Source organism: Engraulis encrasicolus, chromosome 6 (genome assembly GCF_034702125.1).
Source record: "Engraulis encrasicolus isolate BLACKSEA-1 chromosome 6, IST_EnEncr_1.0, whole genome shotgun sequence".
Lineage (NCBI taxonomy): Eukaryota > Metazoa > Chordata > Actinopteri > Clupeiformes > Engraulidae > Engraulis > Engraulis encrasicolus.
The window spans coordinates 30,671,357-30,685,298 of record NC_085862.1 but is presented as its reverse complement, the minus strand read 5'-3'; the positions used below and the strand labels follow the sequence as shown (position 1 = coordinate 30,685,298).

Sequence of the window (13,942 nt, the reverse complement as noted above, 5' to 3'; positions counted from 1 at the left end):
GGACCTCAGCGCGCTGAGAAGGGATCCCAGATAGCAAAATGTTTTTGGCAGAGTTTTGGGCCAAATCGTGTCTTGGCCTTTTGGCTGGCTTCAGTTTGAGTCCCCGGGCCAAAAGTGGCCCAAATTTGGCATGCCAAAACCAACCAAACCCAGCCATAAATTGACCAAAGTTCACCCAAAACCTATTTGGGATTTCCACGTACAGCCTTAAAGGCCCCAAAAGGAATTCCAGACCCCACCCTTCAGCCAAAATGCAGCCATAAAGTACCCATAACTGTCCCAGAACTGCCATAAATGAGCCTAAATACTGCCATAATGTACCCATAATTCAGCCATAATGTACCCATAACTCTCCCAGAACAGCCATAAATGACCCTAAATACTGCCATAATGTACCCATAATCGATCCCAAATGTAGCCATAATGGGGCCAAATGTCACTTATTTGTCTTATAAGTTTCCCTGTATACTTAAAATGTAAGTACCGGTATACAGAGAAACTTATAAGACAAATATGTGACATTTGGCCCCATTATGGATACATTTGGTTATCACTAAATATTCCTGTTTTATTGTTGAAAATCGCACATTTAATAAATGTGTGATTTTCAACAATGAAACTGGAATATTTATGAATATTTAGAAAAAAAAAAACAAGACAATTAAATACATTTCATTATACTTTATTGCCTCCAAATGCTGTGACTGGTTAGGGTGGGCAAGTGGCTGGATTTGATGGATGGGTATAGCTGCACGGCAGGTGGCGGAGGACTGGGTGACTTGATGGGTGCTTGGATGTCTGGGTACAGGCCTCTTGTTTTCATCTTGGTCCCCTGGCCAGTAAAAGCAGGTACTCTATTGCCACATAGAGGTAGGTAGATCAGATCAGATTCGCGACATCTAGGAAAGAATAAAAAGATAAACCAAATTGAATTACTACATGCAAAAGTAACTTTGAAAACAGTGGCATTACATTTTTTTCTTCTTCTTTTATTTAACCTTTATTTAACCAGGAAAATAAACCTGTTGAGATTAAAAATCTCTTTTGACAAGGGTGTCCTGGCCAAGTGGCGGCACAAATGCACTTGATTAATAGAGTAATAGACGGGAGAGGGGGGAGGGGTGTTATTAAAATTTGGTACCTGTTTTTGAGATCCGATTTGATTGACCCCTCCCACAGGTGACTGCAGTGTCCGTTCGCAGCACAGCATCTGAAAAGAGAATGTAGATGTTATTTCATATTTTATACATTTTAAATGACATGAGTAGTAGGCTACAGTAGATTGTACAACCATCTACGGAATTGTCAAAAGTAAAAGGGAGAAAAAGAATAGGAAAAAAACAATTCTCAATCAAACAAAACCCTGCCAAAACGTGCACTTGAGTAGATAGTAGCCCACTGATTCTAAGATCAGAGTACTGGTCAAATTGGAGTTTTTTTTAACCTAGCTTTTAGGTTTTTCAATAACAACAAAGCAGTAGGCTATCTATCTCATTGGGTGTGCCTACAGTAGAATAACTGGTGAAACAGACTGGTCACTATGTTATATCATGTGCCATTGTTAAAGCTTTCTGCTAATTAGTAGCATTAATGCTCCCACTACCCTGGACTTGTCAGTAGGCCTATCTGATGTGTTTTTTTCCCCCCTTATTCAGTCTTTTCCGAGATCCTGGTCTGGGGGCAGGCCTTTGTTTACATTTCACCATGAATTCACTTCTACTTTTACCTTTGACACCTCTAGTAAGCTACTCTCTGTGTTGAGGTATTACAAATGTTAGAGCAAGACTACATAGGCCTACATGGGCCACATTTCTGTATACGGTTTACCCCCTGTTGTTGATAGCTGAACAATACACACTGCCTTAACAACTGATCATGTTAAATAGCCAGCGCTTAAACACAAACTGACCATTGCATTACCCAATACAGACGTATACTTAAAAGCAGTTACATTAAAAGCAAGGACTTTCACAACGAACGAAGATTAGACCAGAGAGAGAGGTTAATAAATTGTGGAACCAACCTGTAGTATGCCTGTCAAAAAACAAGTTCCTCCACCGGGTGACTGCCTTCAGCAGCAGCACATCTGAAAAGACAATGTAGAAAAAAGCAGATTCACTCGATTGCTTCAGTAGTAGGCTAGAATTACAGTGAGTCAAACACTTTCCGTGACAGACAGATATTGCTAGATAGTGCTCTGCTTTGTGCCAATAGGTAGAAGATGCTCCATGCCTGAGTTAGCTAGCTCCCGGCTTTTGCTAGCTATCGTTGGCCAGTTAGCTGGGATTGCTAGTGTTGTTGTTCTTTGATTGAAATTCCCTTGGCATTGATATCTGAAAGTGAATTTCAACCACAGAACAACACTTAATCAACCGTTACTGAGTATGAGGGTAGCAACTAAGATTAAATGTCACAGTTGTGTGTCACAGACGTTTGTGTTTTAGCTCCTGTTAAAAGAGTATAGAAGTTTCAGCGCATAAGACGGAAACCGACGGTCACAGACCTATGAAATCAACATGAAAACCGATAACACAAAATGCCTCATCTCTTAAGTCATCGGCGGTTGTATTTAATATAAAAACGTGTCAACTGCACTTACCTGCATTAACTGAAGTCTGACACACACTGGCGCTGGGGAAACTGAAGTGAGGCAAGCAGCACGAGTTTCTCTTGACAGTTGATTTTGGCAGTCTTTTGGATTGCCGTAAGCGCACCAATGTAGAACGTTGCTGTCCCGCTCTCCACCCGAGGTTCAGATTAACCTGACACATGCCATAACCTGGCCATAACTCATTCATTCACAGTCCGCGCGTTTTAATGTGTTGTGGGACGCCATAAACAACCCATATTTTAGCCAAATCTTGGGTTTTTTTGCTTTCCAGAGGAACGCCCCAATTCACTGGCGCCCAGGTCAACCATAACCATGCCAAAATTTTGCCAAAAGCTTATGGCTTGCCAAAAGGAAGCCATAAATTGCAGATATCTGCCAAAACAAAGCCAACATATCTGCTATCTGGGATGTGCATTCATTTAGTAGAAAACTAGACATGAGCTAACAAATGAGATTAATAGACAATGGAATGCCATCTTGCGCAGTAAAACACAAAATATGTGTAGCTGAGCTTTTCACACACAATACATCAAAAATTGAAATATAGGTAGCACTTTAGAGTAATCACCCCCAAAAAGCTTTATAAACACTTAATAAATAATCAACTAATTATTAACACAACATTTACAAAAGTTTATAAATGACTAAGAAATACTATATTAAATCAGCAGATAGAGCACAGTAGCACCAGTCCTGGACGTTTGCCCTCCAAACACTTGAAGGCATGAAACTAGGGCTGTCCCGACTATTCGACGTAATCGATTACGTCGATTGCGTAAATAAGTCGGCGTGTTCAACATACCGTCGTTTACGTGATTTGCGCAAAAAAAAGTGACTTGCGCAAGCCGCGAGGTAGACGTGCCAAACAGAAGCGAAGAAAATGGCAGAGGCTGAAATCCTGAGGGTGTCAGTGTCAGACGAAGATGAAGTGGCACCACTAATCAGCCCAATGAAAAAAAGTGATTTGTGCGAACCGCGAGGTAGCTTACGTGCTGAAAACAGAAGTGGAGAAAATGACAGGGGCTGCACGTCCGAGAGTGTCAGTGTCAAACAAAGATGAAGGTAACAGGCACCACTTATCAGCCCAATAAACGGACAAAGACATCTAAAGTGTGGCGATATTTTAAAGACAAGGCACAAGACCTGGTTGTGTTTCTGTAGGAGACTATATTTATTGAGGAAGTGAAAGTTTTTCAGATCGAGACGCGCATTTCACACTGCTTTATACTGTCGCTATGCTGGCGGCGTGCATAGCAACGACAAGGGAGATAATGATTCGTAATGTGCCTGTTATAGACGCAATATTCAACACCTTTAGGGTGACAGTGGTCGGGGTGTTTGTAGAAGAGCTTGTATACAAAGTTAAAAAGTAAATGAAGACAACAGAAGTGTGCATATTCCGGCCAACAGCGTGAGATGTGGAGGAGTGAGAGGAATGCATGCCTGATTCAGAAAGGTCTCTTCCCTTCTCCTCCACGGACGGTGCACGAAGTTCACCTCGCACTATTCAATAGGCAGGCCTATTGTTTGTGCCGACTGCAGGTCTAAATAAATAGTAATAATATTCTAATAATATAATAAGTCATAATTATGTCGTGCTGCAATTACTAACTGGGTCTATATTAGCGACAGATAGGGATACTAACTGGGTCTATATTTGCGACAGAGAGGGGATAGGGACCAGCTGGGTTTTGGTGCGTCAACAGAATGACATGGACAGAGTAGCCTCGACGTTCTTTCCTTGCAGGCTACTCATAAAATCTCTGGTAGCCTTTACCCTAACCTATAGTGGCCCATATTTGTTTCCACTTTCCTAATACTGTATAACTTGGGCCTCTTTATACATCAGTAAATGTAGGCTAATAAGCTTACTTGATTTGAACTGAAACAAATAGATATTAGGCCTATTAGGCCTGTGTGTAGGCCTATTATAGTCTATGACTAATTTATACAATGTCCCCTTTTTTTCTTTGTTATTTATTATTATTTTTTTTTAGAAATCATTGTCCTAATAGGCCCTAGGTGCACTCTGCTTTATTTGTCTGTTATTTTTCAGGTCAAAATTAAGTGGCATATCACAGTTTTTCCCTTCCAAAAAAATAAATAAATAATCGCGACTATTCGAAAAAAATAGTTGATAGAATAATCGGGAGGAAAATAATCTTTAGGGACAGCCCTACATGAAACCACTAGATATAGAAGTAGTCGGCAGGCAAACACACATAGAATCCAGTCATCCAGTAGAAGTTGAGTCCCACTCCACTCTGCCATTGTAGTTTGGTTCTTACTCATTTGCAAACATTTGTAAAGGTGTTGTACATGATCAATTCATTAATAAGTGTTAATAAAGTGTTTATAAAGCTTTTTAGGGGTAGATATTCTATTAGTGTTACCAAAGTAGGTGTATAACTACAACGTATTGTACACCCAGACTAATTTCTCTTTCTATACACTACTGGTCATCTGAGATTTTCTGTCTTTCTTGTTGTCCTTCAATCTGGCCACATGAATTGTGGAAACCAGATAGGGCATCACTATAAAAGCAGCCATGTAGGTAACCATGTGTTATCAATGTATTATAAGGACTGACAGTTAATTTAGTTGTATTCCCAATGTTTCATCATATCTTGGAAATCGTCTTCATAACTGAAATCTGAAGAAGGACTTTTTCTGGACCTTGTACAATTACTTTTAATTTGTATCTGCATAATTACATTTTTGTTATTGTTTTTGTGTGTCTATAACATGTAATGGTGTGTTTATACCATGGTTTATAAAGGGTATGAAGGTTATGGTGTTGTATCTCCTTGTCTGTGTATTATAGTGGGCCCATACAGTCATCAGTGATTCTCAAAGTGTGGTCCGTGGACCGCTGATGGTCCGTGACAGAGCTCAGGAGGTTGTTGGCGAGGGGGATTTCTACTTTTCCAAAACAGGCTTAGCTAGCTGTAGGCTATATTTGTAACGTTATTACAAAGCTGAAGTTTCATTTTCACCACATTAAGACAGGCTTGTCTTACTGTATGTGAATAAAAAGTATGTGATCTGCATAGAAATTAGCAGTGTCAAGCATTTTATGTAGGCCTATTGGTTTTGGGGACCTTTTAGATGACTTTGTCGACCCAAAGCTGTCAATGACCCTGTGTGCCAGCCCAAGCTTGGTCAACAGGTAAGCAGAACCCAACATTAAGAAACAGTAAGTGCTATTATACATAACATAAACAGAGACACAACGGAACTCAGAAACGGTAAACACATAGGCCTACTCGCGCTGTCAACGCAATGTTGCAACAAACAACCGCCAGTACACACATAACCAGGGCCGTCGTTAGCCCTATTTTAGGGGGGCTTTGGCCCCCCCTACATTAGTATTAGCCTCCCTTTAACGATTTTGCAAAAAAATATATATATATATTTTTTCTTTTTTTACATTTTTCCAAAAACAAATGCAGTAAAGCACTGAATATGAACCACCAAGAAGGCAAGTTAATCTGAATACAAGTTCCTGTTTGCTTATTTATTGTTTAATGCCACTTATATCCTACTGCACAGCAATAAAAGCAGGGTGCACAGCAATATGTTATGCGGGGGGGAAACAGGTAGAGGATTGTGCTTTCTGACTAGCACCTCGAGAAAAGTGTAATTACTCACACGGATGAAATCTTCCGACCTAAAGTACCAACTTTCACTCACAATACCCGTGTAATAAATCCATTTGACATTGTCTTGAAATTATAGTTGAGCTTTAATATTTGTCTTAACAGTTTGGAAACACACATGAACTGATTAAAATAGCTACTAATGGAGTAAAAATGACGTAATATCTGCCAGCGATGCATAGTTTTCCAAGTAAGGAACCTGTTTGAATTAATCGCTTCCTGACAACTGCTTCTCCTGGAGACGCGCAGTTTACTGTAAAAAAAAATGATGTAATTTCACATTAGAATTTTACAACAAGAAGTTGTATATACCAGTTTACTATTCACTGTTGTAATGTGCAATGCATTGTGGGATATCATATAGAGCAGTGGTTCTTAACCTGGGGTGCGGGCACCCCCTGGTGGTGCGCCAGAGATTCCAGGGGGTGCACAGAATTTTGTTAGTGTAGAGGTTGTGACCAAAATTATACTCGCAAACATTATAATTAGGCCAAATTAAATCCAAATTAAACAAGTTGTGGTTCCCATTTAAAGTCATTCAGGTATTGATTCATGTCTGAAGGAAGAATCATTATAATTAATCACTCATTTATCATTTTTTAGTGCATATACACATGTAGAAGTTTGTGTTGGGGGTGCGCGGCTTGTCTTCGGCACAGGTAAGGGGGTGCGCTAAGAAAAAAGGTTAAGAACCACTGATATAGAGTACGATTCACAATTCTAAATGTACAACAGCACATGGTACTTTTTACCATTTAAAGATCCGTTTTTTTCCGGGTTGCTGTCCTAATGCAAATGTATGCAAAGCCACATGCAGAAATTATGCACAACCACCCTATGTAAATAAGGTGTTCATGTATTGCTTCATGATCATTCCATCATCCATTGTCTTGATGGTCTATTTACCCCCGCTGCAGTCTAAATTAGGATTTGTTCAAGTGTAGTTCTATAAATTTGACATAGACAGTCCCTCCAGGAAATCGCGATGTTGCGATCGCGGCGTTTTTCGCAACTTCAATGAATTCCCGCGAATTCTGCGCGAGAGCGCAACTTTAACCAATCACCGCGATTTCCCGCAACTTTGAACCAATCCATGTCCGTAACGTGTTGCGCTAAACATGTTGCCATAACGTGTTGCCATAAACATGTAACGTGTTGCCATGAACATGTTACTATCTGGGAATGGTCCTTGTGAAAGAACATGGTTTGCTGAAACAAATAGGCCTAAGGCATTAAGGGTGGCTGTGAGACTAGTGGTGGGGTCGCCACCTGTTAGGAAGCGCATAGACAGCGCTGTTTTTCCCTCCCCTTGCTGGAGCTTGTGGATAGTCAATGGAAGGAGAGAAATAAGCGTGCGTGTTGGACTTTGCTATTCCCATGGAAAGATGACTACTTTCACAGAATTGTAGGCCTAGCCAATAGTTATTAAATAAATACTTGGAGTTAAATTGCATTTTAGTATGCAAAAGTGACAACGATAGCGAAAGCGAATACCTCAACAGCCGAGGTTGCAACGTCCAGGCTCTCCTGCTTTTAACACTCGGGAATACAAATAGGCCTAGGCTATTCAACTAAAACTAAGGAATAGACTAGGCTACAACACATTTATGTAGGCCAATTGATTAGGCCCTACTTCCAACACCAGTTATCAATCAAGACCTACGGACACCCTTGCAACCTCTACCTCGCATAACATTTAAACTTCACGATAGGCTGCATTAAAGATTGCGTTTGAATATGATGTAGCCGACATGAGTCTGTCAAGGGAAGGCTGAGTTCTGGCGGCGCCCCTGAGCCACTCGCCTATTTTCGATTGCATGCTGGATGACAAAACCATGTAGGCTATTTTGTATTGATTGTACAACTCAACCGATGGTGGTCAATGCAAAGAATGTTACCGATAGACTACTGTTTCTAGACTGAGAAGCGCGAGCTTCTATGCATTTTAAGCGCGTTGAGTTGAGGTGCATATCAGCCCTGCATATCAGGCCATAGCCTATGGAAACATCCTTGGTTGGGGCAAACTTAAAAGCAGGGCATATTATCTCGCCAGATATGCATCATAACGTTAAGCCCGCGATGGGGAAAATGCGCGTTAGCCTACTCGCAAGGAACACTTCACCTTGGGAAAGTGACCGTGTCGCAAGCGTAGGAGGGGAACATAACAGCCTTCGGAGGCTGAACGCAAGCGCGTTCATAAAGGACAGGGAAAGCAAAAGGGATTAAATAGGCATAGGCCTAGTCTTTGGAGAATGCCATGATATAAAAACAGATTAAGTCCTGTGGTTCGGTTGTTGTCAGTGTGTGCTTTTTTTTTCAACTGCTTAAATAGCCTAATGTTCAACAATCAATGTCCATCACCATTAAGCTAAAATATTTAGACATCTTATTTACGCAGCTTGAGGTTACCTACCTAGGCAGCCAAGCCTACCTCAAAAATAGCCTACCAAAATGACCACTGAAAATAATATAAAAACACCAGAGGACTGGAATATGGCAGTGTCCTTTACTTTCAAGCGTGGGGAAACACATTAAAAATCGCAACAAAAATCGCACCTTTCACTTCATGCCGCAACAAAATCGCAACAACACAGTAAGAAGCTCCGCAACTTTTATCGCGATTTTCTGGAAATCCCCGTGCACCATCTGGACTGCGATTTTTTTAGAAAATGCCCGCGATTTCCTGGTGGGACTGCATAGACCAGTGGGGAAGGGAAATGGCTGGGAAGTTGGATCGGCCCTACACAAAGCAATACCAAAAGACATTGAAATAATATTGAAGTGCAATACAAATCTTAGCTCAAAAGAAATGCAACAGCCACCAAAAGGCTGTTCGGCCCAGTGAGATTCACACAGTAACAACAATATGAATAGGAAATAGAATCATTAGCCAATTGAGCTCAGGTCACATTCTGTTTGTATGCTTTTAAAACATGCATACAGGCCTGATAGAGGTGGAGAGGATTTTCACTTATTTGAACTCTTCAATCACATACATCTGGTCATGAGCAAGGAGGTAGAGATAGGAGGGTTTACAGACATCATCGGAGCGTAGTACGGAATGATAGCAAGGGGAGTCCAATTTTCTTCTTCCATGGTCAAATTGGAAGCATGGTAAAGTGTGGAACAGGGGTCCGTTTCTCGAAAGCGTCTTTGCTATCGTCGTTAGCAAAGTCCTTCGTAAGAGCGACTCAACTCTCTCTCGGCAGCGACGCTCACCACTAAATCCAAGGGAACGGTAAGGCGGTCTTAAGACGGTCTTAAGACGGTTAGCAACGACAAGAATCGAGAAACGGACCCCAGGTCATAGGATACAACAGTGAATGTTTGTCAGCTGTCCTTAATTATCCCCCGCAATTAATGCTGACCGACAGCTTCAGTAAATTTGGCCACAAACTGAGCACTGACGAACGAATATCCTCAACCGCTTTCATAAATGTATTACTTCTATGGCATTAAAGCAGCACCCTCATACTACACTGTGGCCAATGCATTTTCCATTGAGTGATACTTCTTATCCAATCTACCTTCTTTGGTCATGAGCCAGCTGATTGTAAATGACGTCCAGGTGCGCTATTTTCAGCTCAGTGTAATTCAAAACGGGCTTCTCTCTTCTAAAAGGGCATGGGAGAGGCCTATGATGGTTTGTCCAGAGAATCTCTAACAGGGAGAATGTTCACACTGATTGGTTCCCATTGTAGCCAGTTAGCTTTGCATGCATACTGCAGTTCCTATGGAGTGTCCACTAGTTGGCGAGCGTCGGTAAGTCCTTCATGTGGGAAAATGTATGGAATGGAAAGGGGAATCCATATGCTAAATACATCGCTACTGCCATTTCTAGTCACAAATATCATCAACAAAACATTCCTGGTAAGCACTATGACTGTTGTTTAACAATAGGCTGTATTGACAAATCGTTCAGGTGTGTAGTTTTACTAGCCTGGTCCTGACCATCCCATAATACTACCATTTCATTTCGTATTTATGGTCTGGCATTTCTTTGCTCTGAAGCAATTGTAGGAAGCAGGAAGCTTGCATTCAGTTATGGTTTGAAATTATTGGACACCTCTCACCCAATCGCTGGCAGTTACTCAACAACAACATAGCGCAGACCAATGGCTCTGGCGCAGATGTGTACGTCATTGTCACGAGCGTCCTCCCCCTTTCGCCCCCACGTGGGGGGCGTATTCGATTATTGGCTGTTTTCTGGGGGGGGGGCGTTGCGATCAAAATTCTACTGCTCCAGGCACTCCACAGAGAAGCACGGCCAGACTACAGTAGTGGAGCCAATCCTTTGGCGGAAGTACGTAGGATGGCTCGCGAGGCTATAGTTTTACAGCAGGTTAGAAGATTTCGACCTGTACTCGCTAGCATCCCACTAATGTTTATGGGTTTGGCCTCATAAAAAATGAGCTTTGTGACCCAGTATATAATAATCTAGTGGCGCAAAATAATCGAAACGCTACTCAAATGGGGTCTTATTATTTCTAGCTTCGAACTGAATAATAATATTTCAGGACAAAAAATTATAAAAAATCAAAAAAATTATAATGGTAGAAAACTCCATTGCCACCCATTCATTTTGCACTTAGGTAGGATTAGGGTTAGCCAGTTGTGGCTAGTAGCTAGTTCCGTGAGTGAACACCCCCTGGTTTGTCCATTTATACAGACGATGGGCATAGAGCATAAACGATGCTCAGGTGTGGCAGCCCCCCTGTGGTTCAATTTGGCTTTTTGATGGCTTCTGCAACAGAGTATATCTCAAAATCCCATGAGAAGGAATGGAGGCAGAGGCCCAGGATCATTATTTTCAAAGGCTGTATGTTGTGATGTTTCCAGTGTTTGCGTTGGAAGAACGCAACAATTAGCTGGCAACTTGTCGCTAGCAATTTGTTGTAATTTTACAACAATTAGCTGGCAACTTTTATTGCCAGCAATTTGCTTTAAATTTACTTCAATTAGCTGGCAACTTATCACCAGCAATTTGTTTTAATTTCACAACAATGAGCTGTCAATTTGTTTGCCAGCAATTTGTTGTAATTTTACAACATTAGCGGTAACTTTTCACCAGCAATTCAACTCAACTTCACTTTACTGGTGCAATGTGCAATTAATGAAGATTGGCCAACAGTCTGGCCCACTTGAGCCATGAAACTTTCCACACATTAAAAGGACAGGTGTTTCAGTTATTGTGTCCAACCACTGTGTAGACAATTCCACATATATATGGAATGTTTTGATATGTGCATTAAACAAGGGCCAAAATCAATCCATTTCAGAATATCCTTATACTTTTTTAAACACTATCTTAGAAGGAGCCCAGTCTGTTTTTTAAACTATAGTTCTAGAGCAGGAGCATCAATGATTGGAACATTCTAGGAACTTGTTACTGTTTCTGTTGAAACTCAACAGAAGAACAATCTCTCGGGGGGAAATGCATTGTCCACGGTGTAGTACGGGGCGTTGCCTGAGGACACGAGTGGATGGAAAATTAACTCCCTTGCGCATGGTCATTGGTCAGTGGGTGCGATGGATACAATTTCCGTACTCCCTTGCGCATGGTCAGTGGGGGCGACACCATGATGGATAATTTCTGGCCAAATTAACGGCAGCTGTTGGTCATCAGTAATTGCTGGGGGTAATTAAGGACAGCTGACAAACATTCACGTTGTCCTATGACCTGTTCCACACTCCGACCCTCGCGGAAATGGGAGCTTGCGTAAATTCTACCAGGGAGACTCGAATTTCTCGGCTGTCAAACTTAGCCTACTAGGCCAACCAACAAATCTTCCTTTTGACAGATCATACATGCGTCATCATTGCCCAGGATCGCCAACCAATCACAACGCGAGATTGGGGGTTCCCCCGTTACGCGTCACTCATGCATCGTTACCTCTCAGCCAATGGATCACATTCACGTTCGTTTAAATAGCTGTCACTCATTCTGTTCTCTGCTTTTCAGTTAAGCCGATTTTGAAGCCACCACCACCCCTCCGTCCACCGTCACCAGAGGTTCCCGTCTGTTAGGGGGCAGGCTACGCCCGCCTCCATCTCCGCTGGAGGATATGCCGTCCTATCCCGGAGTTCAACGCCAAGACGGGAACCTTCGCCAAACTGATTCATGCATTTTATCAAGTGTTATTGTTCGCCAAACTTTTATGCATTCCTGTATCATGTCTAATGTTCAATAAATGTTAACAACGTTCGTTTGCCTCTCGAGTCTTCATGGTAGAAGTGTCATTGCATGCTTCCCTGATGCTTCCAATACTGACCGTAGAAGAAGAATAAAATGTCCGTACTCCCCTCGCCATCATTTCGTACTACGCTGTTATGACGTGAGTAAGCCCTCTTGTCTCAAGCCTCTTTGGTTGTCACACTCTATATCTAACCAATCTGTCAATTAGTGCCTTGCCTCACTTTATTACTAATCACTTTCATGTCGTGATTCAATGATTGCCAGCACCTGCCGAATGCCTGATTACTCTGGTCACATGGTTCACTGCCCCGCTATATAAACCTGGACTGTCACACTGCTTTGGTTGCTTGTCTGAATGGCACAGCATAGCGCCTGACTCACTGGCGCTCACTGCTACTGGCAATCAATTGATTAGCCGACTAGCTGAGTGGTTGGTTTGTTGACTAGGTGGCTGGCAGCATAGTGCCGGTTGACTGGCTAGCTGCCTGGCAGGTTGACTGACAGCCTGTCCGCCTGGTCAGTTGACTGGCCAGCTGCTTGGCCGGTTGACTGTCAACCAGCCAGTGAACCGGCCAGGCAGCTGGCCAGTCAACCAGCCAGGCTGTCAGGGCCAGTTGGCTACCTGGCAGATTAACTGGTTGGCTGCCTGACAGGTTAACTGGTTGGGTTTTTTCATCTTTTGCGAGCCATCTTGTAGCATAGCATGTTTTATGGTGTTTTTTTGCATAACATTAAATTTAGACCACTTGATTGGTTTGACAAATGCATTTCCATACAGTTCTTATTGTGTCTGTTTTTGTATTCCCCTTTGAAATGACTTGATAAATGAAAGTCCACTTGAGAAAACTGTCACTGTCACTATGACAACACTATGCTGAGTGATTTTTTATTTGCGCCACACTCATGCAAGGCTGAACCTGTAGAAGTATATGCTTAGAGCAGAGTGGCATTTTGGCACCATGCTATCTCAGTCATGGTGGAGGATGGGGAGGTGGGACGATACCATGTTGAAGGCATCTCAGACGTGGAGACGGGCAGTGGGGGTGGAGGCGGGTGGATGCGGGGGCAGGACATGTGCCATGGTCGGAGTAGTTTTGAAAATGGAACAGGGGTGAGTTTCTCAAAAGAGAAGTTGTTAGCCTGTTAGCAACTTCGGTAGTTGCCAATGGGAAAATGCATTGAAAACAACAAAGTAGCTAATGTAGTAAGCAACTTTGGTTTTGAGAAATTCACCCCAGTGTTGTAATTTTAAACGACTGGCTGGCAACTGTTTTTGTCAGCAATTTGTAAATTTACAACAATTTGCTGGCACTCATTCCCTATCAATTAGCTGTAAATTTCTGTCTGAAATCTTTTACAGTGTAGGCTAACTCCTTAAAGTTCCTAGTCCTTGTGTAAATTATGCTCTCTGCATTTTTATCTAATCATTTTAACTTCCGTACATAATATTCATTGAAACATTTTGAAATGTTTTGT

General features: G+C 42.0%; 1 long non-coding RNA gene across 1 annotated transcript; it reads right to left on the bottom strand.

The window, feature by feature from the left end:
- Window positions 1-685: 685 nt before the first annotated feature.
- On the bottom strand, window positions 686-2,582 carry LOC134450332 (uncharacterized). Its single transcript, XR_010035069.1, has 3 exons — window positions 2,024-2,582; window positions 1,142-1,210; window positions 686-899 (listed from the first exon to the last, which is right to left on the bottom strand). It is a non-coding gene; the product is annotated as an uncharacterized LOC134450332 (long non-coding RNA).
- Between the last annotated feature and the right edge of the window lie 11,360 nt (window positions 2,583-13,942).